Source organism: Silene latifolia, chromosome 11 (assembly GCF_048544455.1).
Source record: "Silene latifolia isolate original U9 population chromosome 11, ASM4854445v1, whole genome shotgun sequence".
Lineage (NCBI taxonomy): Eukaryota > Viridiplantae > Streptophyta > Magnoliopsida > Caryophyllales > Caryophyllaceae > Silene > Silene latifolia.
The window spans coordinates 199,085,629-199,100,335 of NC_133536.1; the positions used below are offsets into that span (position 1 = coordinate 199,085,629).

The following is a 14,707-nucleotide window of genomic DNA, read 5'->3' on the forward strand; positions in this document are numbered from 1 at the left end:
TGAAATTGCAAGCAAATCTTTAAACCAAACCATTAGAGATGCTCAGGAGTTTTCCCTAAAAAATAAAGTTAATTAGGTAATGTCTTGTGACTCGTGAAATTTCTTAGATTCATAAATTGATTGACCGTGGTTAATGTGCGGTATTCAAGGCGTATAAGGGATATAACGGTTGGAAAGATGGCAATAATGGTTACTAAGTAGTATCCCGCGCGAAGCGCGGGCTGTTTTAAAATTTTATTATTTTAATTTAAGAAAAATAATATAGTTCATATATGACCTTTAATATTTTGCTTATAAATAAAAATAAAATAAGTTTTTTCAAATTTAATTTTTTTAGGTTTAACTTCAATGTTTTAAAATAAAATACATACAATTTTAATTAAAACTAATAAATAATAATTAATTATGCATGATCAACCTTTTGTAAATAAATTTGTGACTGATTAAATGTCATATTAATGAAAATAAAATTTATTCAAATAATGCAACAATCAACATTAAGTTCTCAAATTATATCATTTTACGATACGTTATGTTCAAAATAAATTAATATTTGTTCAAAATTATGTAAATATAATTTTATGTAATTTTAATTTTTTTATGTATGGTGTGTGATATGTATGTATCAAACATATATGGGTCTATACTCAACTTATTTTAAATTTTTTATGTATGACCCGTGATATTTATGTATCAACATACTCCCTCCAATTCACAATAAACCTTCCATTTTATTTTGGCACAAAAATTAAGGAAACACACTACCCCCACCATATAATTAAATTTGGACCACACAAATATACTACCCCACCATACAATTAAATTTAGATCACACAAACACTTACCATAAAAGAAAATAGGGAGGTTATTGTGAATAACCGAAAAAGGAAATAGGGAGGTTTATTGTGAATTGGAGGGAGTATTATTTTTTGAAGTTTAACTTCAAAGTATTTGATCAATAACATATAAAATATTTAACCAAAAGTAATATTTCATTAGTCATAATCAATATTTTATACGTATACATATTTAGTTGAAAATATTTTAAAAAAAATATAACGTGTTTTGTACCTTTTCATGTCGTTTATAATACTATATTACTTAATAATCATTACTTTTGTTTTGATTATTCGAATGCACTCGCGATCACTATGTACATACATACTCGTTATCACACTATTTAAACCTATCTAATCTCATATATTTTCAATTTTCTCGCAATATAATTTTTTTTCATTCCCACACTATAAAATTTATCTCTTAATAGTTCTGTTAAGTTCTGTTTTTAATAGATACAACGACTTTTTCCAATATTTTTTTTAAATGGATTTAATGGTCCAAGTTTTATAACTTTCTCAAAATGTCTTTTACGTAAATGTAAAACGATGTAAGACACTCAGTTTAATCATTTCTACATATGAAAATATTTCAATAAATATAATGAAAATTATATTCAATTGAAAGCATTTTTCGCAATGAACATAATATTTTACATTATAGAATTTTTATCAAAATAATTTTTTAATAAATTTAGAATCAAATCACCGTAATTATTTATTCTAATATATAATAAAATTTATTAAGCTATAATTATTAATATTTTGTTGAGATTTATACAACATTTATTATGTTCATATTAAATGAAGCTGTAATTAATGCTTGTCATTAAGGCTGTATATGACACGTGGCGCATCGATAGCGTTTCAACCCAGATTATATATATATATATATATATATATATATATATATATATATATATATATATATATATATATATATATACTATGTAGAATCTCGTGCTTTGCACGGCTAGCTTTAATATTTAGTTAGTAAAACACTAAAATTTAATTAGAAGAGTGACTGGATACTCGGAATTGCTCTTGATATATACTCTCTTCGGCTCATTCGTTTGTTTACTTTTCTGGGGAGAAATTTAATCAAAACATAAACAAATGATTAGAACGGAGGGAGTCAGTTAATTATTATTTTGCATTATACAATACGCACTCTTTTTTTTAGGGTTATTCTACGTAGTAACCCTGTGTTTTTTTGAATTCTAGATGCTAACCCTTCGTTTTTCAACTACCCATATGGTAACCCTGAATTTATGAAAAAAGGTTCTCCATGACCCTCAACTTTTATTCCGTTAAAAAACTCCGTTACTTTGAATGTTTATTGAGACTTGGGCTTGTCTTTTACACTTCAAATGCTTAAATGACCAAGTAACTATGGTTTTCTCAACTCAATTAAAATAAATAAACCACGAATTTTGCTAACAAATAATTATATTATAGGTGTGGTAAGAGTATAATTCATAACCTTTTTATTATCATTTTTATTCTTATCATCATTTTTATTGCTTAACAAAGAATATTACAGTAGTAAATATATTGAAACACATATTTGTTTTTGTTATAAATTAGATTAGATTATAGTTGATATTATATTATTATTATTATTTTTATAAAAAAGACAAAGGTAAGAAGTGGATCGGTATTTTTACTACTTTAATATTCTTTGTTAAGCAATAAAAATGATGATAATGATAATAATAATAATGATAATAAAAAGATTATGAATTATACTCTTAAGTCTTACCACACCTAGAATATAATTATTTGTTAGGAAAATTTGGGGTATATTTATTTAATTGAGTTGAGAAGACCATAGTTAGTTGGCCATTTAAGCATCTGAACTCTAAAAAACAAGCCCACGTCTCAATAAACATGCAAACTAACGGTGTTTTTTAACAGAATAAAAGTTGGGGGTCACGAAAAACTTTTTTTTGATAAGTTTAGGGTTACCATGGGGGTGGTTGAAAAATGAAGGGTTACCCGCTAAAATTCAAAAAAACACAGGGTTACCGCGTAGAATAACCCTTTTTTTTATTATTATGTTCCCTTTAATTTTTATTTACAGTCATCAGTTAATTAATAATAACCATAACATATAGATATATTTAAACTTGCCTTTTTTTTATCTAACAAAGCTCACTTGATCGCATTATGCGATAGAGGGGAAAGGGGATTCGAACCTGGGACCTATTGTCCACAATACCCCGTCTTAACCACTTTATGATGAATTATTTCATTAATTTAATTCCAGGCTGTCTTTTGAAGACAATAAATAAATATATTTTCTAGCATTTATACCTACTGTTTCTTTTCGAAAACTAATTTGTTTTTATTCAAAAACTAATTTCATGAATTTAATCTAACAAATGTTAATATTTTATGCCATACTAAAATACTCCTTATTATTTGTCAACTTCTCGTGGGGTTTACCAAACAATTCCAGTCTCTTGTGAATTATGCACAAATCTTGTCTAAACTAATTCTAATCCCATGACAAACTTATGCATTTTGATAATTAATGATCTATCCTACTCCTACCCCATCTCTGTTTTAGGAAAACTCGAAAAGCCTCAAAAATCAACTCTCTTGCCTTTTCATAATTCTTGCCATTACATCATTCTCTATGTCGCCTCGCTCAATTTACGCACACGCTCTATCATAATTCCTTCCAAATCATGGAGGTTGCTCATCACATTGGCCCACAACCACATTGACTGCCTCTCCTCTGACGTTTACCGGTTGCTCAATAATTATTAGAGGAAAGTGCGTGTTTTCAAAGTACTCCATATTCTGCAAGATGCATAAAAAAGAAGATAAGAGATAAGAGAATGTTGTACATACAAATATAGAATGGAGTTCAAATGTCAATATTTGCTACTTGAATTGCTAGCATAAATATATCTTTATTAATTTGTACTTAATTTACATCGATATAATGAAATAAAAATATTTGATACTTTAGGATTTAACCCTCCAGTTATCTTTATGGGTTTAACTTCAACATAGCCACGATATCAATGTATCATAGATGTGAAGTGTGAACAGTGAACATAATGAAATACTCACATTTTTTTTTGCCGATTATTGTCTCTAACATTTTTTTTGCATATTGTCTATGAAAACGAAAAGAAGGTCAGAAGTATGTTATCATGAAGAGCTAGAAAAAAAATCCTATATTTACAGGGTGAAATTTTTAATAAGACTTCGAATACTATGGAGTATGAATATGATATGTTATGGATACAATGGATGTGTTGAAAAAAATGGATACTACGTATTAAACATAACCACTACTTTTATGCAAGCATGCATGCATCTATGCTGGAAAAATACTCCGTACAATCTTATCTTTATAAATAGAAAAACAATTACTCAATTGTGGTTAAACCACGTCATCTTTAAAGCAACATATTCAAAGTACAACTTCTTTCCTTTGAAAAAATAACCGCCTGAAATGTTTGGGTAAAAGTAACAAAACAATTTGAATCCAACTCCCATTATTCAACCATTATATAGTTGACACGATTTTTTCTATTTGTTTAAACTAAAAAAAAACGCACTATAATTTGTTTAAACTAAAAAAATCCACTAAATTAATTTTGTAGACTCGTAGCTTATATAATTTGTTTAATACAAAATTTTAAAATAGTGGATTTTTCCCCCTCATTTTAAAGTTCTGTCAAACTAAATTTTAGACTCATATCTATATATTTCTTTTTTTAAAAAAATCGTCATACCTACAAAATTTTAAAATAGTCGATTTTTTTTAGTTTAAACAAATTTAAAAGGTAGTAATATATTTATTTTTAAAGGAAAAAGAAAGAAAGGTATAGCTTATAGAAGACGAAGTAAGAAGTAATTTATTTCTAGATGAAAACAAATAACTATATATTTTTAAATTTGCATGGCTAAGCCGGGAAAAGAAAATAAGAAGAACTTGGTTGTAATATAGTTGATCCTCGGCATGGAGACGGAAAACAAATTTAACTATATAAAAAATAACATTGAGCTTAAAATAAGCTTTTAAAGCGTAGATGGAAATAAAAGAGGTAGTTTGAGGATGAAAGGTGACAGACATGAATATGTAGTTAGGAAAACAAATTTATACCAAATTTCTCTAAAGGCATGTTTTGGGAGATTTTTAAGCCAAATGAATAAAGAGTTGAATGTTTCTGAGGGATTTGTGGTAGAAAGATTTGAAGTTTTTCACGATGTTAAAAAAGGATTGATGGAGGTTTGCTGGATCTTTATCTTACATTTAAGGATATCTTGTTGACGGATCTTTTGAGGAAAAATGCAAGCTTTCATGTTTTTATATATCACATCGATGAAGATGGGTGTACTACGCTTTGATCTTGTAAGTGGCCTTTTCTCGTTAATTTTTTGTAGTTTTTTTTATATTTTGTTTAATGTTAATCCGTTTGTCAAACGGATTTTGTACATTGATGTCGGCCAAATGGGTCGGTCAAATGGGCCGGTCAAATGTTTTTATATGGACTTATCTTAATAATTTTCCTCGATTTCGGCCCAATGTTTTTCTATGTACTTACCTTAATAATTTTCCTCGATTTCGGCCCAATGTTTTTGTATGTACTTACCTTTATAATTTACCTCGATTTCGGCCCAATGTTTTTGTATGTACTTACCTTTATTATTTACCTCGATTTCGGCCCAATTGGTCCAAAATCGAGGTAAATTATAAAGGTAAGTACATATAAAAACATTGGGCCGAAATCGAGGTAAATTATAAAGGTAAGTACATACAAAAACATTGGGCCGAAATCGAGGAAAATTATTAAGGTAAGTACATACAAAAACATTGGGCCGAAATCGAGGAAAATTATTAAGGTAAGTACATAGAAATAATTGGGCTGAAATCGAGGGAAATTATTAAGGTAAGTCCATATAAAAACATTGGGCCGAAATCGAGGAAAATTATTAAGGTAAGTCCATATAAAAACATTTGACCGACCCATTTGACCGACCCATTTAACCGACCCATTTGGCCGACATCAATGTACAAAATCCGTTTGACAAACGGATTAACATTAAACAAAATATAAAAAAACTACAAAAAATTAACGAGAAAAGACCACTTACAGGATCAAAGCGTAGTACACCTGTTAAGCGCAAAATTTACTATATTTTATATACTTATTTCCCATAATTTTACTTATATTTTCAGCATTATATTTCATTTTAATAATAAATTACTTCCTAGAACATCTTACTGCGATTTATATAATTATTTGTAGGAAGGAGTTATTTTGATGCTGATATTAGCTAAACAGCTAAGCGAGGCGATGAATAAAAGACGACAAAATAAATAAGGACTTCAAGCTTAGATCCAAAACCTCCAAGTCCACACAATAAAGACAAAGCAGTCCAAAATAAAATGAAAATCCATGAATTGAATAAAATGTTGACAAGGCCGTCATTTACAAATGATGAAATAAAAAAGCATATTCGTAGAAGTTGGTGCATTGAAACATCAAGTCTTGAAGCATTCAATTTGATGATGTTACATTGAAGGATTTTTAAGAGAAAAGCGCATGCTAACATTTACATGGGTGAAGAGTTATTCTGATAAATACAACATGAAACATCTCAAATTAATTATTTAATTCATGAAACATTCATATTTTGAAGGAACTTCAAGCACTAATAGCATAAACTGTAGGAATAATTTTACATGTGATGTATTTACATTAATTTGTGATGTAAACGTACGTGTATTATTTAATTTAGAAACTCACATGATCACCTATATAAAGAAGGTGATTTGCATTTGAGAGGGGGGAAGGGAGAACACAACAATAAGCAATAAAATAATTAGTTTCATATTAAATTCTATTTATTCTCTCATTATTCACATCAATTATCTTGTTCATATTTTTACACTTTCATGCTATTATTTGACGACAAGCTCAAAGTTCTCAACTTGTCATTGCCATAGTTAATACTATATTTATCTCCCTTATTTATCTCTTTTATATTTGTTTTATTTATTTATCTAAATATGTTATCTTCTATTATTAAAATTGTTATTTTAGTTATAATTATGGATCGTGAGTAGTCTTTTGTCTAGGGCTCGGTGGAGCCTTAATATGGATTGGTCAATGTTATAATTTTCTAAACATTATTTAATGATTGTACTTAGGTTTGATAGGGTTGTGTTAAAGTATTAATTTATTGGTCATAATCTATATACGTAGCTCTTGATTAATACTACAATGAGAGTTGAGTTTAGTCCTTTCGAGTTAGCATATATATTATGATTTAAATATAATTAATAATTACTTAGTGTAGATTGCAATGAGAGTTGAATTTCAACTTTGAGAACCCGAGTAAAAATTAGACCTCTCCTATGAGAATGATGAGAGTTATAGTTGAGACATTTTAATTTTGATCCTTAAAGCTCTTATATGAGTTATAAGACCCATGAGAATAGGATTATTTCACTATAGGAAGGCTTCTTATATCTCGAGAGAGAATAACAAGTATTGGTTTTAGTTTTCAGAATTAAAACCAGAAAATTAGTCTCACCTAAGTACACAATTAAATATGCTGTTCCTTCCAATAGTCTATATTGATCAATCTATGTTAATGGTGATACCGTTGTCCTAGAACTTTTTATTATTGAATTAATTTTATTATCCAATTATTATATGTTATTTTTATTCTGTCATACCTCGCACATACACAAATATTATTTTGACGTAGATAAATCAAATCTTAAATCGACTAGTACTCAACCAGTCAACCTTCACTTCCCTGAGATCGACCCGTAAGTGCTACAACAGACACCGTTCACTTGCGGTAATTTATAACTGAACAAGTTTTTGGCGCCGTTCTTGGGAAGTAAGTAACGTTTGATATTAGTTAATTTTAGATTATTTTAGACTACGTTTTTTAGCGTACGCAAGTACGCCTTATTTGTTACTAATTCTTCCTTTTTAGTTTTGTTGTTAGTTTTATATGCACACGCGACATTCTGGTGGTGAATTGCTATTTGACCCTGAGATTGAAGCTACAGCTAGGAGACGAAACGCTCAAAGAAAGAAGAAGAGAAAGGAGCCTGAACTCGATACTATTGAGTCTTTTATAGAGTTTGATACACCAATTATCATGACTTCTATGTGAGATGAAAGTGCTCCAAAGCCGAGTTTCAATTTAAGTATCTCAAAGCCTAAAATTGATGCAAACAATTTTGTGTTGAAGACTTCTTTGATCCAGTTTGTTCAAACCGATCAATTCAGTGGATCACCAACTGAAAACCCCAACGAGCACCTGAATACATTCCTTGATAAGGATGACATCAAGATTAATGGAGTCTCTGATGACGCCATTCGGTTGAGATTATTCCCTTATTCTCTTCGAGGGAGTGCACGTGAATGGTTGAATAATTGTGATCCTGACTCGTTCGATACTTGGGATAAGCTTTCTACGGCTTTTCTCCAAAAATACTTTCCACCAGGGAAGACTGCCAAATTTAGAAATGACATTACAGGATTCGTCCAACATGCAGACGAGTCTCTCTATGAAGCTTGGGAAAGGTACAAGGAACTTCAGCGGCAATGTCCTCATCACGGGATCCCATCATGTGTATTAATTCTTACTTTCTACAATTCCTTAAAACCGGAGCTGCAAATGAGCCTTAATGCCGCTGTTGGAGGGCGGTTAGACGGGATTTCTTGGGACAAGGCCAAGGCTCTCATAGAGGATCTAGCAATAAGCACTTATCATTGGGGCAGTGACCGTCATGTTCGAGGGAGCAAGACTACAAAAGACTTTGTTAATGTGATGCAAGCCAAAATTGATGATCTATCTCAACAAGTGGCTCATCTTAAATTGAGTAATGGTTCTAGTTCTTCATCGCCCATATGTCAACTTTGTGGGGTTAATGGGCATGACTCTTCTGGGTGTGGGAATGCTTCTATACTTGAGCAAGTTAATGCTCTTAATGGGAAGCAACAATGGGACCCTTATTCTAATACTTACAATCCAGGATGGGCTCATAATCCTAAGCACGGATATGGAAATACCAGTAACATTCAGAATCCCCAACATCAAGTTAAGCAGACTTTTCAGCAACCGCCGGGTTTTCAACCAAGACCGTCTTATCATCATTCCCCTATGCAATCTCGTCCCCCATTTCAGCAACAACAACAACAATTTCAACAACCTCACGCTCCGCAAAAATCCAATGTGGAGGTGATGTTAGAGCAAGTTTTGTCCCAACAATCTCAATATATGCGGGACCAAAACTAAAAAAATGAAGAGTTTTCTACATAAATTTCTCAACTCAAACCCTCACATAAAATGGTAGAAACTCAACTTGCTCAAATAGCCCAACAAGTAAGTCAGTCTGTGAAATCTCAAGGTCAGTTCCCGGGAAACACCGAAGCTAATCCAAAAGGTCAGATGAATGCTTTTACCTTAAGGAACGGGAAGGTACTTGAAGAGACTACTAATCCTAAGAGCATGTTTGTTGAAGATGAAGCTATTGTGATCGAGGATGAGGGCAAGGCGATGGAGGAAATTGTAGTTGAAAAGAAGCAAGCTTATGAGAAGGAAGCTTCGTTAACTCCACCTAGAGTATATGTGCCTTTGTACCTTTTCCTCAAAGGTTAGCCAAGGCAAAATTGGAGCAAAAGTACGGAAAATTTCTAGATATCCTAAAAGGAATGCACATTAATATTCCCTTTTTGGAGGCTATTTACAAATCCCATCTTATGGAAAGTTTCTCAAGGAGCCGCTTTCTAACAAAAAAAACTTGGAGCCAAAGACGACTAATAACTTGTGAGTGTAGTGCCATACTCCTTAACAAGCTTCCTCAAAAGCTTGACGATCCCGGCGGTTTTTCAATCCCTTGTTCTATTGGAGGTATTTATATTCAACGTGCCTTGTGTGATTTGGGGGCTAGTGTTAGCCTTATGCCTCTGTCGATTTTTAAGAGGTTGCAAAAGATGGATCTAAAACCGACTAGAGTTTCACTACAATTGGCTGATCGGTCAGTCAAATTTCCACTTGGGGTCGTTGAAGATGTTCCCTTAGCTATTGGGAAACTTGTTATTCCATGTGATTTCTTTGTCATGGACATTCCTGAGGACACTCAAGCACCCATTATCTTGGGACGTCCATGTTTAGCCACTGCTGGAGCTATGATTGATGTGAGGAATGGAAAGCTCTCATTGCAAGTTGGTGAAGACAAGGTAGAATTTGAGCTTAGCAAAACTATGGGCGGTCCTTCTATGAGTGATAGTTGCTACCGAGTTGATGTTTTAGAGGAGTACTTGTCTGAGCCCTCTTTAGAGTGTACATCGTCTGATAAACTACAAGATTGTCTCACCAACACTGATTCTGAGGATGCAGAGTTGTTAGCCTATGCTTGATTCCTCTCCATCTCATTTAACTGAGCCTCCGGTAGAGGCGTTGCAGGTAACGGGTAAGCTAGGGGAGAGTTCTAAGCCTCTCGAGGTAGAATTAAAACCACTTCCATCTTCTTTAAAACATGTGTTTTTAGGAGAAAATTCAACTTACCCAGTTATCGTCAATAGTGCACTCAATGACAGCCAAATTTCTAAATTATTGATTGTTCTTCGAAAATATAAAAGTGTTATTGGGTACGCAATTGACGATCTTAAGGGAATCAGTCCATATTTTTGTACACATAGAATCCTTCTCGAGGACGATAATGCATCCTCCATTGAGCCTCAACGACGCCTCAATCCTAATATGAAGGAGGTTGTCAGAAAGGAGGTCTTGAAGTTACTTGACGCGGGAATAATCTATCCTATCTCTGATAATAAATGGGTGAGCCTGGTTCATGTCGTTCCAAAGAAAGGGGGGATGACTGTCGTAAAAAACGATAAGGATGAACTAATTTCTACAAGAACTGTTACCGGGTGGCGAATGTGCATTGACTATCGCCGATTGAATAAAGCCACCCGGAAGGATCATTTCCCCCTTCCATTTATAGACCAAATGCTTGAAAGACTAGCAAAACACTCCTACTTTTGTTACTTGGATGGGTATTCCGGATTTTTCCAAATCCTAATTCATACAAGTGATCAAGAGAAGATGACATTTACATGTCCATTTGGCACTTATGCTTATCGTCGGATGCCATTTGTATTATGTAATGCTCCCGCCACTTTTCAAAGATGTATGATGGCTATTTTTTCTGATTATGTGGAGCAAATTATGGAGGTGTTTATGGATGACTTCTCGATGGTTGGCGCTACTTTTGACGATTGTTTGATAAACCTTGAAAAAATATTGAATCGGTGCCGAGAAGCTCATCTTGTGCTAAATTGGGAGAAGTGCCATTTTATGGTACAAGAGGGGGTCATCTTAGGACATATTGTGTCTAATCGTGGTATTGAGGTAGATAAAGCAAAAATTGAGGTGATTGAGAATCTACCACCTCCTCTCAATGTGAAAGGAGTAAGGAGTTTTCTTGGACATGCAGGATTTTATTGCCGCTTTATCAAAGATTTCTCTAAGATTGCTCGTCCTTTGACCGAGCTTTTAGCTAAAGATACCCCATTTTTGTTCACTGATGTTTGTCTTGAAGCTTTTAACAGGTTGAAAAAAGCTTTAATTAGCGCCCCGATTATTCAGCCACGAGATTGGAGCTTACCATTCGAGCTAATGTGTGATGCGAGTGATCATGCAGTAGGAGCGGTACTGGGGCAAAGACATGATGGTAAGCTACATGCCATCTATTATGCGAGCAAGACTCTTGATGCAGCGCAGACTAATTACAGCACCATAGAGAAGGAGTTGTTGGCTGTGGTATTTTCTATTGAGAAGTTCCGATCTTATTTAGTAGGATCTAAAGTTATTGTGCACACTGATCACGTAGCACTCAAGTATCTTTTGAGCAAGAAAGATGCTAAACCCAGACTGATTCGCTGGATTCTTTTACTACAAGAATTTGATATGGAGATTAAAGACAAAAAGGGTGCTGATAATTTAGTAGCTGATCACCTATCTCGTCTGGTTCAAGAAGGCCCTTCTGATGGCCTTCCTATTGATGATTCATTTCCTGACGATCAGTTATTCGCTATTGCTATTGTTAATACTCCATTGTTTGCTGACATTGTGAATTATTTGGCATCAGGAGTTACACCCCATGGGTATGATTCCCACCAAAGGAAGAAATTCTTTAGTGATGTCAAGCATTATTATTGGGATGACCCCTTTCTCTACAAGTCTTGTGTTGATGGTATTATCCGACGATGTGTGCCAAATGAAGAGGCTAATTCCATTATCTTCCATTGTCATGATTTGCCATGTGGTGGTCATTCTAGTACCACCAAAACTGCAGTTAAAGTCCTTCAATGTGGCTTCTATTGGCCAACCTTATTCAAGGATGTTGCAACATATGTGGAGGGGTGTGATAGATGTCAACGGACAGGAAACATTTCTAGGAGGAATGAAATGCCTCTAAACTTTATTCTTGAGGTTGAGATATTTGATGTATGGGGCATTGATTTTCAAGGTCCGTTCCCGTCCTCCTTCGGAAACAAATACATTCTAGTAGCTGTGGATTATGTATCAAAATGGGTCGAAGCTATCGCCTCCCCTACAAATGATGCTGGAGTTGTATCTAAATTCCTTAAGAAGGTTATCTTCCCCCGTTTTGGTGTCCCTAGAGTTCTTATTAGTGATGGTGGGAGCCATTTTATTGAGAAGAAATTTGAAGCTCTTTTAAAGAAATATGGGGTTCAACACCGACAAGGACTTGGCTACCATCCTCAAACTAGTGGACAAGTTGAAATTTCCAACCGGGAGATAAAATCTATCCTAGAGAAGACAGTTGTTAGTTCTCTAAAAGATTGGTCTATCAAGCTAGATGATGCACTATGGGCTTATCGTACTGCTTTTAAAACACCAATTGGAACCTCCCCATTTCGATTGGTGTATGGTAAAGCATGTCATTTACTAGTTGAGTTAGAACATAGAGCATATTGGGCCATCAAAGCCCTTAACTATGACTATAAAAGTGCTGGAGAGCGTCGTCTTTTGCAATTAAATGAGCTTGATGAGATTCGACTTGAATCTTACAAGAATGCTCGTATTTATAAAGAGAAGACTAAAAGATTGCACACAAGCGCATTTTATGGCGAGAATTCCATAAAGGGGATTTAGTTCTTCTTTTTAATTCTAGGTTGAAAATATTTCCGGGTAAGCTTCGTTCTCGGTGGTCTGGGCCATTCCGTGTCACTAAGGTATTTCCATATGGAGCAGTTGAATTATCTGATGAAGCTAAAGGCTGCTTCAAGGTCAATGGTCAGCGCCTTAAGCACTATATTACTGGTGAACCTATTCATGAGAAAGTAATCTTCACGCTTTCTATCATTCAGCCTGTGAATTAATCTACAAAGGAGTCAGGCTCGTGACGTTAAACAAGCACTGCATGGGAGGCAACCCATGAATCTTTATTGAAAATAAAAACAAAAAAAATTATAAATAAAAAGAACTAATCAGTACAGGCTAAATTGTACAGGTCATGCTCGTGTTCAAATTTCATGCGACAATGCCTGGTGAGCTCGTTTCCTTTCCCTAATCATTTGATGTTCTTTAATTTCATACATTGAGGACAATGCTTGGTTTAAGCATGGGGAGGGTAATTGTATTGATTAAGTTTTTAAATTAACTTACATTTCTTTGATTTATATTTCATAAAAAACACAAAAAAAATACTCCCTCCAATTTCATTTGTTGTTCCTCTTTCCCTTTCCATCCATTTTCCTTATTGTTCCCTCTTTCCTTTTTTGAACAACTTTGTGTGGTCCAAAATCAATTTGATGTGGGGTCACGTGTATTGTGTGATCCTAATTGATTCCCTTATTTCTTATGCCAAAAATAAAGGAGAACAATAAATGAAATTGGAGGGAGTATAAAATTGAAAAAAAAAACACTCAAAATGCAATTGATTTGTGGCTAGTCTTGTGGATGCTGAACATAATTTGATCAAGTTATTATCTTCAAATTTTCAATAATTTTTCAATTTTGATCACATTAGGCAAGCAAGACAACTTCGCTCTTGAAAATCCGATAGAGTTTTTGTTTTGTGTTTTTCTTGTGACACTGAAAGTGGTAAGATGGTTTGACTAGACTTATGACAATATAACCATGTGACCAAAAGCCGTGAGATCACATAGCCAAATAAGATTGGGACATCCATGCCAATCTAATTCTTTCATGAGTGGTTTAGGATTAGTACTTGCCATTAGGATTGCATGAATGATAGAGACATTCATTTGTTTATAAGCTACATGAGCCAAAAAGCCGTCCCGAATTTAATATTTCCTATTTGCAACCCCTTTGAGCCTTTAGCCTTATTTCTTTGTTAACCCAACATTACAAGTCGTTTCCGTACATTATCCTACCTTAGTAAGGGTTAGTGAAGTGTTTGTTTTTCTCGGTTTGAGTAAGGCTATGATACAAGCGAAGCATGGGGAAGTAACTGATGGTAATTTGGTAAACACTGATATATGAAATGGGTTGATGGTTGTTTGAAAAAAAAATAATTGAAAAAGACCAAAAAAAAGAGAAAAAGAAAAATCTGAAAAAAAAGGTTATAGTTCTAATTATTAATAAATGGGGTTCGAGTTTTAATATTTATAAAGGTGTATGTTCTAAATCATGGAATTTGGTAATAAAATTGGTGTTTGTTCTATATTTCATACGAAGAGTAGTTGTTGGAGGTTTTTGTATCCATACTTCCGACCGAGATTTGACAAGTTCTTCACTAACTCTTACTCTTAACACCACATTTCCAGAAAAATCCACACCTTTAACCCCTAGCCCCGTTACAACCCATAAAAGTCCTCCTGACA

General features: G+C 33.4%; 1 non-coding gene across 1 annotated transcript; it reads right to left on the reverse strand.

Moving 5' to 3' along the window:
* Window positions 1-8,342: 8,342 nt before the first annotated feature.
* On the reverse strand, window positions 8,343-8,449 carry LOC141615728 (small nucleolar RNA R71). Its single transcript, XR_012530131.1, has one exon. It is a non-coding gene; the product is annotated as a small nucleolar RNA R71 (small nucleolar RNA).
* Between the last annotated feature and the right edge of the window lie 6,258 nt (window positions 8,450-14,707).